The sequence below is a fragment of the Tupaia chinensis genome, unplaced genomic scaffold (assembly GCF_000334495.1).
Source record: "Tupaia chinensis unplaced genomic scaffold, TupChi_1.0 Scaffold000264_1, whole genome shotgun sequence".
Lineage (NCBI taxonomy): Eukaryota > Metazoa > Chordata > Mammalia > Scandentia > Tupaiidae > Tupaia > Tupaia belangeri.
The window spans coordinates 1,274,833-1,292,834 of record NW_006159744.1 but is presented as its reverse complement, the minus strand read 5'-3'; the positions used below and the strand labels follow the sequence as shown (position 1 = coordinate 1,292,834).

At 37.6% G+C, this 18,002-nt stretch overlaps 1 protein-coding gene and 1 pseudogene across 1 annotated transcript in view; one reads left to right on the top strand and one right to left on the bottom strand.

Moving 5' to 3' along the window:
• SAMTOR (S-adenosylmethionine sensor upstream of mTORC1) overlaps positions 1-18,002 on the bottom strand; it is a gene marked incomplete at its 5' end in the record, with an annotated part of 81,940 nt that overhangs the window by 28,555 nt on the left and 35,383 nt on the right.
• LOC102483760 (pre-mRNA-splicing factor SLU7-like) lies at positions 8,697-14,391 on the top strand (annotated as a pseudogene).

Genomic DNA, 18,002 nt, shown 5'->3' with positions numbered 1-18,002 from the left:
TGCTGTGACTACTATCACTGCTAGCTTAGATAAAAATTAATACAGGTAACAATATTTTTTGAATTCTAAAAGCTAATGCTTTAGAAAACTAAGGTGAAAGGAATCCAGATGGCAAAGTTTCTTCAACAGCTTACACATTTCAAAGATGGCTTCACCTGACTTTAACATTACAAGAAGTTTGGTTAATTTCTTAAGAGCACACCCATAATTTTAAAAGGTGGCATTCTCTAGAAGTAAAACAATTATTCCCAAATTTTCTATATTAAATTATTTAATTCTATGTTTTCTTCTTTCATTTATTCATATATACTGAATACTTATTATATGCCAGGAATTCCAGAGGTTTCAAAGATACAGTGATAAACAAGACAAAGTTGAATATAATTAGGTAGTAGCTATATAAATAAAATGCTTTATGAGTTATCTTTACATCCTTTATATACAAAAAGCTGAATTGAGAAAATGGAAGCATATACAAAATAATAAATGCATAGAACTATATGAGGACATCACTTAAAAAATTATAAAGAATATGATTTGAGATTAAATAGTTATATATTCCTCCAGATAGTTAGTTACCCAATACTAGGAATGTGGCTATATCAATAATAAGTATAAACTTAGTCTAGAATGTATCATAAAATTTGGTACAGGGAACCATCTCAAAATTATGTGCAATAACTAATTTAAAGAAGCTGGCTCTAACTTAGGTAGATCCCCAGCTAGGTAGTCTCCCAGGGCTAAGGGAAGAATGGAGAATGGGAGACAGCCAGGGAAGGAAGGGAACGAGCTTCAGTGGTCAGTTGCCTGTGGATACAATAGCTGTTGCCTGATGAAACAAGAGGTCAGAAAGGGAGTGGGCTGAAATCCAAAAAGAAGGTTGTTTATAGGTTATAGAGTTTCAGGTCCTATTGTATCTCTTCCCCTCCCCCCCTTTTATATTTTTTATATTACATTTAATCACATATATCTTTACTATTATTATTTTTAATTCTCATTTTTTTAAACATTCAATCACTATACATCATTTGGCTTATAAAGAGAATTTACCTAACATGAAAATACTTCTCAGTCCAGTCCAGTAGAGAATACTATATATGTTATCATCAACAGGTAATAAACCATTTCTGTGTCCCACAAATTCCTACTGTATCTCTTTAAATAGCAGCTGCCCCATAAACTTCATGGTGGAAGGTATAAAGGCAAGACTCAAACCCTCATTCTCTACTATAAGTCCAAAACTGTAAATCTTGTTCAGACCTGAGTACTAGATATCTAGGGAGACTTGTAGATTATTTTTGTTTATTTTGCAATTAGCTTTAGTCTTCATAGTCAACCATGCTTTTTTAAACTTTTTTCCCCCCTCAAGATGCTTCTAAAACAATATTACTACTACTATATTTAATGAAAGGGTTGAAATTATAAGCAAAGTGCAGAAACCGTTATCTGATAAAGGTATTTAAAAATTATGGTTCATGTTTTCCCTTACATATTCCATTGTCTATTTTCTTTTTTTTGAGAGGTTTTTGCTATAGAGTGCGTGCGCTCGCCAGACAGACAGAGACAGACAGAGAGACACAAAGCGAGAAATCACCCCCTGGGGGGATGGCCACGCTGCAATCCCTTCTCCTCCATTCTTCTCTCGGGATCCTGGGTGCACACGTGCCCAGTGTGAGTTTTAAGCCACTGGGTCTGGGACGCGAAGCCCGGTCGACTACGTGGGAGTCCAGTGACATAGCCATTACGCCAGCTGCTGGTCACTTGCCTATTACATTTTTTGCACTATCCATCATTTGATATAAATAACTGGAAAAGTAAAATAATGCCAAAGACAGGAGTTCAGTTGTCAAGCTTATTACAACTGCAACAAAGATAAAGTTCAGCCTGTTTAAAGCAATGCATTTTCAACTTCTCAATTTGATACTCGCTGGACATATAATTGAGATGCTGAAAATTCAACTATGTACTCAATTTTATTAATGTTCAAGAATACATTATAACACACTGGAAAAGCATGAAGTATAATTATTTTTCTTTTTTTATGAAAACAAGATTAAAACTCTTATAACTGTCCAAATATATTATTACATATGACTTTTCTGTTTTCTTTAAATTTTTTTTTTTTTTTTTTTTTTTTACTGCCAGAGAGTACATGTGCTTGTCAAAGAGGGAAAGGGGGAGAAACATGAATACAGAAGGGAGCCCCCACACCCTCTCCTAGTATAGCGTGGTCACACCACAATTCTTTTCCCTCTAATCCTCTATGTCAGACTTTTGGGTAGACATGCATCTGCCCAATTACATTTTTTGCATTATCCATCATTTGATATAAATAACTGGGAAAAAATTTTTCTTAAAGAATTATTTCATTTAACTTATTTTAACCTGACCAGAGAGAGGGGGAAGAAAAGTGAAAAGGCAAGCTGCCAGGCCTGGAACCTGAATCACAGTTGGCTTTGTAGAGACCAGTGTCCACAACACGCCACCTGCCAATCCCCAAGTGTGTTTTTTAAGTTGCCAAAGCTGGGCTTTGAACTGTGGTTGGTCATGTAAGATCTGGTTCCCTTAACCACTGTGTCAGTCTCTGTATGACTTTTATAAAAGCATTTTTCAGGAATGTTTTTTAAATAATTATTTTTTATTTAACTTTATTTTATTTATTTATTATTTTAATTTGACCAGAGAGGGATGGGGGGGTGCTGAGAGAGAAAGTGAGAAAGCAAGCTGACAGGTCTAGGACTTGAACCGGGATCAGCTGTGTGGGAGTCCAGCACCCTTAACCACCATGGCACCTGCCGGTGGTTATTATTTGAAGTTATTATTATTTAAAGTTATTTTTATTGTCAGAGGGCACATACACTTGCCAGAGACAGCAAGAAAGTATTCCCTGGTTAGGCGTGGTCACAGCATAATCCCTTTTCATTTCTCCTTCCCATCAGTACTTTGGGCATGCATACACATGCACCCAGCGCATTTTTTAAGCCCCTGGGTTTGGGACTCGAACTATGGTCAGCCCTTTCAGTAATTATTCATGTATGAAAAGGAACTATCTGCACACCAAGAACTATCTGTAAATGGACTTCATTAACTCACTTCATGAGGTTCACTTACCTGTATCTCTTCTATCTACTCTTTACCCGTTTCTCACTTTTCTTAGTGTACATTTGTAACTGAGTTGTGGTATATTATGGGTTTTGTGCCCTAAAAGGCAGGGTCACCATATTAGTTCATAGTCCAAACAGGGAAGCTTCCAAAATGAAAAAGAGCACTATTAAACATAAATCAGGACAGGACAAAGCAAATCAGGACATAGAGCCATCCTGTTTATAGACAGTATAACAATAACAAAAAAATTATAGTGTAAATTGATGTTAGGCATTTCACCAGTGAAAATATGTTTTAACTGGTTTTCCTTCTTGATAACCGAGTTTGATTCTTCACCATCTTTTTGGTTAAAAACATCCAACATGTATGTTCAATATACTCCAGCATGAAATATACTTTATCTAAAACCTCTGGGGGACCAGCAGTTAGCATAATGGCTGTGTCGCTGGACTCCCACGTAGTCGACCACGGTTCGTGTCTCGGACTCGGTGTCTTAAAACTCACACTGGGAGCGTGTGCATGTGTGCCCAGGATCCCGAGAGGAGAATGAAGGAGAAGGTACTGCGGCATGGCCATCCCCCTGTGGGGGTGATTTCTCGCTTTCTGTCTCTGTCTGTCTGGCGAGCGCACATGCCCTACAGCAAAAATCTCTTAAAAAAAAAAAAAAAGTAAAATCTCTGAAGTTGGTATTATATGCATGATATAAATAGCAATAACCTCTGTGATGGGAAAATTAAGTTGTGCTTATCAAAATGTAAGTGATTTAAGAAAAAAAATAAATACAAGACCCTGGCATTTGATAGAAAGTGGTCGAATATTGAATATTTATTTCTGAGTGAAGCAAGCCAGGCTATGAAAGAAAGATTATGTATGTATCCACTTAATATATACTCTCTGTACTCTATGATAGAGATTGAAATACTGGAGGGCATAAATTCACTGAAAATAGTTATGGACACTGAAGACAGTGTAGAACGAGGGGTGTAGGTTGGAGAAGGGAATAAGTATAGAGAAGAAAAGCAGGAGAAAAAATAGAGAGCTATGACATTTGTGGGACACAGAAATGGCTTATTACCTATTGATGATAACATGCATAGTAATCTCAACTAGACTGGTCTGAGAAGTACTTCATGTTAGATAAATTCTCTTTACAAGCCAAATGATGTATAGTGATTGAATGCTTTAAAAAAAAGAGTTAAAAAAATTCTGAAAAAAAATTAATGAAAAAAAGGGCAAAGAACAAGTACCATCATTCTCTAACAACCTACATAAAATTAGTAAATGTATTCAAAGGTTTAAAACCAAGAAATCAAGTTACTCTAATTAATTAAGCAAGAACGCATTCACTAATGAAAATTATTTTTCTGAGCATAATCAGTGATTAAACATTTTATTTTTAAATATATAATGGACCAGAAAGACTTAGCTACAAAGGAGGGAGAAAAGAACAGAACCATCAAGTTAAGTGGTTCTTTTGGAGCAGTCCTCAGTAGGGAATTTTGATTAAGGAAGTAGTCCTCATGGGGGATGCATGCAGTTAATGATTAAGGGTGTAGTACTAATGCAATTTACTCATCAACCCACTGAATTCTCTACATACATTCTCTCAGATGGGGGAAGACAGCCAAACTGTGATCCCTTTTCTGTTCTCCTCTCAGGTTTGGGAACAAATGCACATGCACCTGGCACAATTTTCAAGACTCCAGGTTTGGGACTCTAACCATGGAGCTGACTATGTGGGGTCCAGTGACTTAATCTCCACCCCATCTGCTGGCCCTGAATTCCTCTTTTTTAGATGTTTCAGGAAAATAAAATATTTACTCTATAAAATTACATGTACAAAATAAGATGTGAGCAATAGTTGAGTCGAACTCCAATTTCCCTCAAGACATTATCCTCTCTTAACCTTTCCACTCACTATCACACTTTCCTGAAGAGTATCATTAACCTATAAATCTCACACTTGAACTTCAAGTTATTGAAATTTAATTGCCACTCTGAGAACTGCACAAATCTTTCTCAAGGTCAATGAGTTTTCCAATAATCTTAGCCAAAAGGCCAATAAGAGATGAGTCAATTGAACATCAAATCTAAGAACATCCTCTTAATCTGTACCTATTAACAATTATCCTTCTGAATTCACATATTCACTGTGGTTTCCTCATCATCCTGTTATATGTAAACATCTCCTCCTAGGATCTTGGGCACTTGTGCACATGTGTCTGGCATGAGTTTCAGGCCACTGGGTCCAGGACTAGAACTGCAACTGGCTATGTGGGAGTCCAGCAAAGTAACTGCTATGCCATCTGCTGCCCCAAAATGGAAACACTTTTTAATTCACAGACCCTTCTCCCTTCTTAGTGAGAGGGCCTCTGAGACTCCTAGTGACTCACAGACCACACTTTGAGATATGCTACTAGAGAAGTATGTAGCCTGTTGATCATACCAAGTCCATAAGTAGTGGAAGTTTTCCCTGAGAAAGTCTGATGTTTAAGACTTTAACAATAAGCAGGAAATTATCTAGGTGAAGGGAGATGAGTAATAGATTATGAAAGAATGTTCTAGGCAGAAGGAAAAACAGGTAAGAGATGAATTTTGCAGGATGAAAAGTGAAGCTTTATGTTATTAAGTTCTACAGTTGAAAACAAAAAGAAATTAGGGAGACAAAAGTCTATTATGAGGGAGTTTTTATGTTATATTAAGGAACTTGAAAGTGAAGATCTATGTTACTAAGTTATATAGCTAAAAACGAAAAAGATACTGAGAAATGAGGGAGGCAAAAGTCTATCAGGAGGGACTTTTTATATTAGGTTAAGAAACTTGTATTTTTATATCAAGGTCAAAGGGAAATCACTAAAAAGTCTGACGTGTGAGAGCCAGCATTATCAGGTTGATGATTCAGAAAAAAAAAACTCAAGCTGAATTGTGCAGAATGAAGTGGAGTAAGACAGGAAAGGACTTACTGCAACAGCCTTGGGATAAGACAAAGAGAAGTAGACAGAAGCAATGTTGAGAACTTAAGAACTCATAGGACTTTGTGATTACCTGGAAATGGGAAGTGAGATGGGGAAAGAATCAAGAATAATTCTTAATGTTATATATGAGGTTGTTGGGAAAGTCAGATGTATTTCTCTATGCAAAAATGCATCATGATTTTCCTGACAACCCAACAGATAGATTTAATAAAATAAGGAACACTGAAAGAGGAATAGATGTGGATGGTTTGGGGGATAGAAAAAGGGAGAAAATTAGTTCACTAATGACATAAGGATATCTAACAGGCACAAACATGAATGAGAGGTCCAGTAGGCTAGAAGATATATAATAGGGTCAGTATCTGAACTAGTGATACAGATTTGGAATTTCTAGAATATATGTGGTAACAAAAACTATGGAAATAAACTGCTATGTGAAAGTGCCATATGCTGATTGTGAAGAGTAGAGAATCCAGAACCAACAATTAAGACACAGCAGAGAAAGGGAAAGTACTATCATAAAGGAACAAGCATATGAACTGAAAAAAAGGTTCTTTTTGGTTGTTGTTTTGGCTACAGGGCAAAAGTATATACTTGCCAGAGGCAGACAGATAAAGAGAAAGAGAAAAATGAGAAATCACCTCCAGGGAGATGGTCACACCACAATCCCTTCTCTTCTATTCTCTTTGCGGGATTTTGGACATGCATGCTCAGTTTTACAGGCTGCAGGTTCTGAGACTCAAACTGCACAGTTGACCATGTGGGATCTAGCCACCCTAACCACCATGCCACTGGCTGGCCTTGAAAAGAAGCCTCTAACACTGTATGAATTAAGATGAACACTCTTTTTTAAAAAAAATTGTAGTAATAGACAAATATGGAAGTTCATTATCAATAATCACTAAATTATCAATAGCCCTTTTATTTATTTATTTATTTATTTATTTGCCATAGGCATGTGAACTTGCTGGAGAGTGACAGAGATAGAAAGCGGGGATGGCTGTGCTGCAATCCCTTTTCCTTCATTTTTCCCACACGATTTTGGGCATACATACACACCCTTCCGGCATGTTTTTCAGGTACCAGGTCTGGGACTCCAACTGCAGAGACAGTCATGTGGGATCCAGTGCCTTAACCACCATGCCACCAGATAGACCTTTATTCTTATAAATCACCTAGTCTGAGGTAGTTTTGTTCAGAAACACAACGAACTAGTTCAATAAAATAAAACAGCTGTATTTTAAATTATGGAAACCTATGGAGGAAAACCACAAATTTGGAATTGGTAATAAGCATTGTTTCTAAGAAGTAACTTTTAAAACTTACATCATATGCTATTTTAAATGGGACTTGATAATTGACAATATTACTAAGCCTCCAGATCTGATATTTGTAATCATAATCAAAACATTTTAGCAAAGTAAATGAGGAATTTTACATTCAGGTGTAATATATACACATATACACACACGCACGTGCATGTGGGTGTACCTATAAATACATGCATACATATATATATATTTTTTTTTGAGAGAGATTTTTGCTATAGGGCACGTGCACTCGCCAGACAAAGAGAGACATAAAGACAGAAAGTGAGAAATCACCCCCCCAGGGGGGATGGTCACGCCACAATCCCTTCTCCTCCATTCTCCTCTCGGGATCTTGGGCACACACGCACATGTGCCCGGCGTGAGTTTTAAGCCTCTGGGTCCGGGACGCGAACCGCGGTCGACTACGTGGGAGTCCCGCAACATAGCCATTACGCTAACTTCTGGTTCCCATACATATATTTTTGCAGTTGGCAGGGAGAGATTTTTGCCAGGGTCTTGTCATGTCCTGATCCTTCTGTACCAACTTCCCAGTTGGCTAGGATTACAGATGCACATAACTGCAGCCAACCTGTTTTGTCAGGGAACTGAATCCAGGCCTCCTGTGAGATCCAGCCTCACACTGTGGTACCCTAGCACTTGTACCACCATGGCTAGTCTGTATGTTGTGTGTGTGTGCGTGTGTGTGTAAATATAAGTATTGAACCATTGGGAAAGTCATGACATTTTTGCACAGAAAAACACATTATGAGTTTCCCAATGACCTAAGATATATTTAAAAGTAGAAGCAAAGCACTATTGGTTTTTTCTTTTTCTTTTTTTTTTTTTGGGAGAGATTTTTGCTATAGGGTGCATGCGCTTGCCAGACAGAGAGAGACAGAGAGACAGAAAGCAAGAAATCACCCCCCAAAGGGGATGGCCATGCTGCAAGCCCTTCTCCTCCATTCTCCTCTCGGGATGTTGGGCACACACGCACACGCACCTGGCATGAGTTTAAGCCACTGGGTCTGGGACTCGAACCACGGTTGACTACGTGAGAGTCCAGCGACATAGCTGACTGCTGGTCGTGAAGCACTATTGAAAACCATTACTGAAAACACTTAAATTAAAATTTATATGCTAAATTATGTTAAAAGGGTATTTTACTTCCTCCTTTATCACAATAACATCTCTTTTCTCACTCCTTCACTACTAAAAAGAACAAAAAGACTGAGTGGTATCTGATGGATGGTTAGGGGTCAGCTGTGGTGGGATTGGAAGGCAAGTAACCATGTCAGGATGCAGTTAATGCTGCATCCAGTCAGGGTCCAGAGAAATGAGTTTAGAAGAATCCAAAAAGATGAACAGAGAAGACTGGAGAAAAAAGAAGCTAGAAGAACAGCGAAAACTGGTAATACCCTTGCAGAAGTTGATGAAATGGAAAAGACATCAACTCTCATATTCCTCTGTATATTTCTTCAGTGCCATGGTACAGATTCATCAAAAATGACCTACGTTGACCCTCCTGTCCCCCAGATCTAGCCAGGACAAGCCAATCACCAGCCATCTACAGTTATGTTCTGAACAGCCTTGTTTCAGGGACTAGGACAATTGAAGACTTTCTGCCCAGACTTCACCCTTCTGCCCCACTCCCAACCCCCACCAGATCTAGCCAGGATGACAGTAATCCTCAATTTCCATGAAGTCTGCTGCATAAAGAGAGAAGAGTGGTACTGCTTAGAGATTGCAGATCATCTCTTCCTGCATGTCTCTGATTTAACTCCAAAATCTAGGAAAAAACATATAATCCATCAGATGACCAGAAATCAATGCAAAGGTACGAAAAATATGAGGAGCCAAGAAAATATCTCTCCCCTAAGGGAAGAGAATAACTCCTCATCCTCCACAGACAATACAAAGGAAATTGTGGAAATGTCAGATAAACACTTTGTAATCATAGTGACAAAGCTAACAGACATGTAAGAGAAAAGAGATAAAAACATATAATCCATCAGATGACCAGAAATCAATGCAAAGGTACGAAAAATATGAGGAGCCAAGAAAATATCTCTCCCCTAAGGGAAGAGAATAACTCCTCATCCTCCACAGACAATACAAAGGAAATTGTGGAAATGTCAGATAAACACTTTGTAATCATAGTGACAAAGCTAACAGACATGTAAGAGAAAAGAGATAGATAACAAACTCCAGAAGATGCAGGAGAAAAGAGATAATGAGTTCTAGGAGGTGAGGAAGTTCTTACATGATTTGAAAAAGGAAATACACACCATAAAAAAGAATCAAACAGAGCTGTTAGAGGTGAAGGCTGTAATACAGGAAATCAAAACCTCCTTTGAAGGTATTAAAAGCAGATTAGATTATGCAGAAGATCAAATCTCAGATATAGAAGATAGAACCTATGACCTAGAAAAATTCACCAAAAAGACTGAGAAAATAACCCCCAAAAATAATATATCAGTAATATTAGATACCATTAAACACCCAAAAATCTGGATCATTGGTATCCCAGAAGGTAAAGAAACTAGTACGGGTGTTGATAATCTATCCCATGAAATCCTGGAAGAAAACTTTACAAACCTAGAGAGGCATTCAACTATCCAGACTCCCAAAACACAAAAGAATCCACATAGAATCAACCCAAGAAGATCTTCTCCAAGGCACATCATAGACAGATTGGCCAAAACCACAGACAGACGAGATAGTAAAACTGGCAAGAGAGAAATGCCAAGTTACTTTCAAAGGATATTTCATCAGGCTAACATTGGACCACTCATTGGAAATAATGCAAGCCAGAAAAGAATGGGAAAATATATTCAAAGTGTTAAGTGAAAATCATTTCAACCAAGAATACTATACCCAGCACAATTATCTTTTATATGGAAAGAAAAGATGAAAACATTCTCAGATAAACAAAACCTGAAAGAATTTACCAACACTAGACCCGTTCTCCAAGAAGTGCTGAAGGGAATGCTATACTGGGAAAACTAAAGTCAGACACACAGAAATAAGAGTACTAAAAACAGTAGACCACCAAGATGGTGGCAATCAGGAGTAAGGCCGGGGCTGATCTGATGGCTGGAGGTGTGCTTGTGGGGACTCAAACACCCACAGACGTCAGGATGACAACATACACACATGATCAGTCCAGTCCTTTTCTTGGAGATGTAAAACCGGAAGACTAATGTTTATTGAAATTATGGGGGGGGGGGAATGGAGTATTTTAGAAAAGAAAACAAGTGCACACATCCTGTGACCAAAAAAAAATAAATAAAAAATAAAAAAAAAAGAGTCTAAAATTACTGCTGAATTGGTACTTCCGTAAACCTTAAATATACATGGAACAGTATTCTTTGGAACAACAACTAGTTTCTCTGGAATAATGGCAAACTTCATTTTTAGATACTGCTTCAAGGTTAAACATGATGCTCTGAAGACATATGCATTATTGACTTTTGTTTTTGTCTACTACAGTTACAAGTTCCTTGTTACTGATGCTTTGTATACAGGTAATATAAGCAAGGAAAACTGTGTTCTGTGAAGTTCACTACTTGGCATCATTTGTGGTTGTTCATATCCCTGTGATTTGGCTTTTTCTAAAAATGGGCTTCTGGCACTCAGGTATCATACTGCCCCACTGTCACCAAAAGGAAGCGTTTTACTCCACTGTCTACTGCTTTGTCAAACACAGATGAAGGCAATGGTGATACTTCTAATCTTTCAGACAATGTTTGGAATACTTAATGGTCAACAGCATTATGAAATATTTGAAGGGACACTTGAGAAAACTGTACATGAAGATTAACCAAAGAATCAATGAATGCCAACTTAGCAGAATGAATTTTTTTGTAATGAGAACTCAGGCATTGCTGAGAGAGTAAAAAAGTAACTCTGGATAGATCATTTGTTTCTATCCCTTTTGCCTGGAATATAGCAAATACTCAACAAATATTTAGTAATTCAATGAATGAGCTTCAAAAAAAAAAAAAAAAGTACAAAAAATGACCAAGAAAATGGCCAGCCTAATGGTAGGAACAAGTTCTGAGATGAATGTTAACTTCCAGAATATAAACAAAAGATCAGACCACAGTAACACTGCAAATTCAATAGAAGAGAAATTACATGAGATTGAACTAGTAAAATAGAATTTAGACTTTTGACTAAAATATTACTGATTTTCTTTTATGCTTTGTTTTCTAGATTCAAGGATTTCTGTATTCTCTTAAACTATTGATAGATTCATCTACCTACTGTTTGAACTGAACCGTTTTTCCTGACTTTAAGTCTTAAGCTCATTTTTTGAGCTTGATCTATTAAAACTAAAACTGTTTTTTTAATTAAAAAGTGCATTAAAAAATATCTGTTTAATGACTGCAGTAAGCTAATAGCCCTAACTAGGTGCTACTTTATAGTATGTTCATTATACTCCCTGAGGTTTATGCCTAAAGTCAGACATGTGTTCATAGATTGGTATATATCAACTGCCCTTGCTATGGAAAGTATTTGGGTTAAATAAGGTTTTTAAAGAATTAATAAAATGGGGTGGCATGGAAGGCAATTATAGATATCAGATACAATGTGGGAGGAGTGTGGGAAATGGCAGAAGGCTAGAAGCGGGGGATCAATTGGGAAAAAAAGCAAAGTATATAAGACAAGAAATGGAAAATTATTTGTTAATGATAACATATATAATATTCTTGATTGAGCCAAATACAGTGTATTCTGGATGGAAAATCTCATTTTTATATACTGTAATGATGCACAGTGAATGAATGTAAATAAATAAATTTAAAATAAAAAGAAAATAAACAAAAATAATAATATAAGAAAAAAAAAAGAGACCTACCCTAAAGCACTGGAGACCACAACGAGAGAAAAAAAAAGTTCAGCTCATCTGAAGAATGGTGCAAAACGGGTATAAAAGAGAATTCCGGGGGACCAGCAGTTAGCGTAATGGCTATGTCGCTGGACTCCCACGTAGTCGACCACGGTTCACGTCGGGTGGCTTAAAGCCCACGCCGGGCGCGTGTGCGTGCGTGCCCAAGATCCTGAGGGGAGAATGGAGGAGAAGGGATTGCGGCATGGCCATCCCCTCTGGGGGGTGATTTCTCGCTTTCTGTCTCTCTGTCTCTGTCGGGTGGGGCACGTGCCCTCTAGGGAAAAACCTCTCAAAAAAAAAAAAAAAAAAAAAAAAGAGAATTCCGTAACTACTAAATACCATAAATGAATGTGTGAAAATCGTGGAGCCCTAACACACAAAAAGAAAGACTCTGAGAGACCCAGGAGAGTTGGAACCAAATTTATAAGTACTAATATAGCTCCAGATGAACATGTCCAGCCTCAGCTGATGTTCGACTATCATGGGAAGAAGGACTGCTGGAATGGCTACAATTCAGAATACATGAAAATCATAGAAGAATATGCCAAAGTTGATAAGGCAAAAAGCCCAGAAACTCTAAGAATTAGTCTCAGGGAAATTAGCGGAACAGGCTAGTTTCTCAAAAAAAAAAAAAAAAAAAAAAAAAACAGAAGGGGGGAGAGGGGGAGAAGAGGGGACCAAATTCTCAGATAGAAAAAGTTAATAATGAAGATGAAGATAAATATGCAGATGATATTGACATGCCTAGACAGAATTTTGACTGTAAGAAAAAGAATTACAGCCCAGAATCTCAGGATTCATGAACATATTGCAAAATATTTGAGGAATTTAGATCCAAATTCTGCCTACTGTAATCCCCAAACTAGAACAATGAGAGAGAGTCTTTACGCCAGTGCAGGAAAGAATCCAGATGAAGTGAGTTATACAGAAAATAATATTATTAGGTATACAGGAGCTAACATTTCAATGGCTCAAACACAGCTGTTGGCTTGGGAAGCCTATGACAAAGGATCTACAGCACATCTGCAGGCCAACCCAACAAAACTAGAGTTGTATAAGTCCTTCAAAGTCAAAAGAAGACTTCAAAGAATATAAGAAAGCAAGCATTCTTGGGACCAGCAGATGGCGTAATGACTATGCCACTGGACTCCCATGTAGTCAACTGCGGTTCGCATCCTGGACCTGGTGGCTTAAACTCACGCCAGGCTCATGTGTATATGTGCCCAACATCCCGAGAGGAGAACAGAGGAGAAAGGATTGCGGTGTGGCCATCCCTTCGGGGGGTGATTTCTCACTTTCTGTGTGTCTCTCTCTTTCCGGCAAGCACACACACCCTATAGCAAAAACCTCTCGAAAAAAAAAAAAAAAAAGAGAGAGAAAAGAAAGAAAGCATTCTGGAAAAGTGTGGTGGCCAAGAACACTCAGATGCCCCTCCAATGGAACTGTTTTTAGCCCAACTCCTCCCGCTGAATCGTTTTTGGCCCAGACTAAAGAGGATGCGGAGTACAGTCAAGACACAGAACAGTCATCGAAGGACAGGAGCTAGCTGTTGCCTGTTGTAAGTATAAGGAGGTCATAAAGATCAACAATCACACACATATCTGGGGATCTTACTTAAAAGAAGGCTGATAGAGATATAAATGCTATCTCTTTTTTTGAGTATTCCTGTTGTACTGGAGAAGCTGGGAAGGAGATTGTTAATTCAGAAGAAGGTATTATAAATGATATTGCTAGAGAATAATGTGTGAAATAAAACCTCAGACCCTCATGGAGCTGCATCAGGAAAAACTAAAAGAGGAGAAAAAAAAGAAAAAGCAGCAGCATCAAAAGAGCAGTTCAGATAGTGATGATGAGTTAAAGAGAAATGAGAAATTAAAAAAGGCACTGAGTGCAGAGGAGGCCCGCCTTCTTCATGTCAAGGAGATTATGCACATTGATGAGAGGAAGAGGCTTACAACAGTATATATGAAACCCAGGAACCCACTCAAGAAATGGAGGCCTACAGAAGAAAAGAAATATCAGAGACCAGATGACCTGATGGCTTTTCCTTGGACAGCAGTAACTAGTCACACATGCGTATCAAAGATGGACAAACTAATATGTCCTTTTTGGCTTCTTGATGACTAGAAAAATCTTTATCTACTTTTTTGCTGTTTGGCTTTAATAGAACTTCTCAGAAGTATCCAAGTAAATTCATTTTTTCATATTGAAGAAACAAAACTAAGAAGAAAAATTAAGAAGAAAAATAAAGAGGTATATCAAGTGTGGATTAAGATTTTTATTTACAATTTTGTGTGATGTGGAAAGTAGCATTGGTTTCTGCCTAGCAAGAGTGAAATCAGATGTTTTGGACTTAACAGTTATTGAGTCTCAAAATTTATTTCCTCATTTTTTGTGGCCCTTTATTTAGTGTTAGCACACATTTTGAAGGTAGTTTGATTAGTCTTTCTCAAAACCAGAGCTTCATTTTTTTTTTTTTTTGGAGAGATTTTCACTGTAGGGCGCGTGCGCTCGCCAGACAGAGAGAGACATAGAGACAGAAAGCGAGAAATCACCCCCCAGGGGGGATGGTCACGCTGCAATCCCTTCTCCTCCATTTTCCTCTCGGGATCTTGGGCACGCACGCACACATGCCCGGCTTGAGTTTTAAGCCACCGGGTCCGGGACATGAACTACGTGGGAGTCCAGCGACATAGCCATTACGCTAACTGCTGGTTCCCAAAACCAGAGCTTCATTTTTAAAAATGACTAGTAACTTTATAATTTCAGTTATTTCATAATCATCTGTTTTTGACTCCATCTGAAAATTATTTGGTTTTCCTGGGTCTGAAGCTGAAAGAAGTATTCTACCTTGGGCTTTGTGTCACTGAAAGGAGCTCTGTACGAAAAACATATAAATAAATTTGTCCCTCCATGTCAATCAGTGAAATAATAAATGTTTTTCATTTGGCTATCAGATTTTTATTAATATATTTCTTCGTAACATACATTCAGAACTAAACCTGTTAGCCCTTGAATGGTTAACAACTATTTTCTTTTCCTTGAATCAGTATTGATTGATCAGTAATACTAGATTGTTGGAAAAGTCACAACTCATTTTTGCATAGAAAAATACGTTAGTACTTTTCTGACAACCAAATAGGTAAGGTTTAGCATCCTGACCCTGAGCCCATATCATAAAAATACTTCCTTTTTATCATAAAATAAATGGTCTGTGATTCTATTTGTTGTTTAATTGTGACTATCTTTATGTAACAATCATGAATATCAAATTAGGTATATCAGTTCTTCTATACTCTTTTAAAATCTAATTGTCATAGCCAACAGGTGTCACTTTTAAAAATTTATAGATAGTAAAGATTGAAGTGGGAAATTTTTTCAAAGAATTATTAAGAATGACTGGTTAGAGATATTAGTATACAGATTGCCATGATCATCAACCCTTTTCTAAGAACACTTTGAAGATACTACAGAATGGGATCAATGAAAACAAAATAGCCTGTTAAAAAACCCTTGGGGCCAGTAGGTGGTATGGTGGTTAAGGTGCTAGATCCTCACATGGTTGATCGTGGTTCAAGCTCCAGACGAGGTGGCTTTCTTTCTCACTTCCCTTTTTTTCTCTCTGTCTCTCTCTGGTCAAATTAAATAATAATAATAAAAATAACGAATGTAATTACATAAAAAAGAAAAAAAAGTCCCTGACATGAGTACCTCGACTTTTCATACCATTCTTTCCTGTCTTTTGTATGTCTCATCTTTTTTATTAAAAACTTTACACATTTTTGATAATATGTTATAGAAACTTTCAATCTGTATTTTCCCCCCAAGGAGGGTAGTGACGTTGGCTAGTTGATCTTATAGCAATTTGCCTGGACTTAATCTGTGGAATCTGTCTTCCTTTGTACATGCTGATGTGTGTGCTCAGTCTTGGTAAATTTTTTGCTGCTAATTTTATTATATAGACCATTTTCCTAAGGTTTGCACCTGTATCTACATAGCTTACTGGTCAAACAATGATAGGACAGAAGTTGTGCTCAGAACTCCTCAAGGCAGTAAGGCTTCCATATTCTAATGGTCCACATGTGTGTTGACTGGTGAGTGCATTTAAAATTCAGGCAGTTTTCCTCTCTGTCTCTCCAACGAGCATAAGCACCCTATAGGAAAAATCTCTCTCAAAAATAAATAAAAACAAACAAAACAAACAAATAAATAAAAAGAAATTCAGGCAGTTTTCAACTATGCTCCCCACCTTTTACTTTCCACCAGGCCCTATTGGATCTCCCCTACATATTCACATAACTTTGTCATCAGTCATGACCCTGTGGAGGGCTTATCTTTCTCTTTAGCCCTAACCAAAGCTGCAGCCTGAGACTAGTATAGCTGCTGACTTTCCATGTTTGTTTTTATCAAGTTTGCTACTTTCACTGACAACACTTTGTGTGGGTTTTTCACCCTTTGCTCCAAATTTACCTCCTCCTGCAGTGAAGCTGCTGTTTTTCACAGCCAGCTCGTCCTGGAAAAACTTTCCTATCAACTGTGCAGGAGATGAGGGTTATGAGAACAATTCCAAGAGGACACTACAGATCGCCAGTGTTCTTAACCTAAATTCAACTGGTTTTCATGGATAAACAATTTTCAACTTTCAGTGCCTCTGAGCACTGAAAAGGTTGTTTTTCATGATTTTGTCCAGTTTAAGTTTTTGCAACTGTTTTTTTTTTTAATAACAGAGTATGTACACACAGAGAGAGAATGCAAAACAGCACCTTACCCTAATCCCTAAACTGTAATCCTAACAATCATATATGAATATTTTTCTATAAATACTTAAAACCAAACTAATTTTTCTTTCTTTTAAAACTAAACCAGAGATGGACTTCTGACTATGGCAGCAAGGCTGGCAAATCTACTAAAAAAAAAAAATCCTTATATTCCAGTCTTGGTGTTGCAACCTATACTGTGGGTTCAGATCCCAAGTTGGCCTGAAAATACACGAGGTGTGCATGTAGGTGTCTAATATCCTCAGAAGCTGAAAGGCTAAGAAAAGAGAATTATGGTGTGAGAAGAATCTGTCATGGGTGCTTTTTGCACAGCACTTTAAGAAGTCATTACTAATTAGTCAGTATGAGAAGAAATTCATCTATCATTCATGTCCATTACCTTTGCTATAAATAGGAATATAATTTTGACTCCCAGCTTCTTAGCAAATAAAGCAGAGCTATGAACAGGGTTATTACCAATTTCCTTTTTTTAGAAAATTACATGTATGTCATCTGTCCACTTAAATATTGGAATCTTTAGTGCTTATCAATTTGCATGGGCTCTTTAGTAATCAGGATATTACTTGATATACATATAGTTATTGGATTATAGAGGCTTAAACTCATGCTTCATGGATGGGAGAAAGGAAGGACACTTAGGATAGCCCAATCATATTTTTATAATCATCTACTTGAGACTCAGTTAAATGGTGGAGAAAAGGAAGAAGGAAAGGGTGGTAGCAGTGAGCCAGAGGAAAGACTATGAGCAAGTATAGGGCTCAGCTGCTGTAGTGCAGTAGTAACAACACTAGAAGCCATACAGTGACCACAGTTCAGCTCCCAGATTGACCTGAAAAACACACTGGGTGTGCACGCTGGCACTTAAGATCCTGAAAAGCTGGAGAGCTTGGGGAAGGGAGATTATGACATGATGAGATTCTGATGAGGGTGCTTTCTCTCT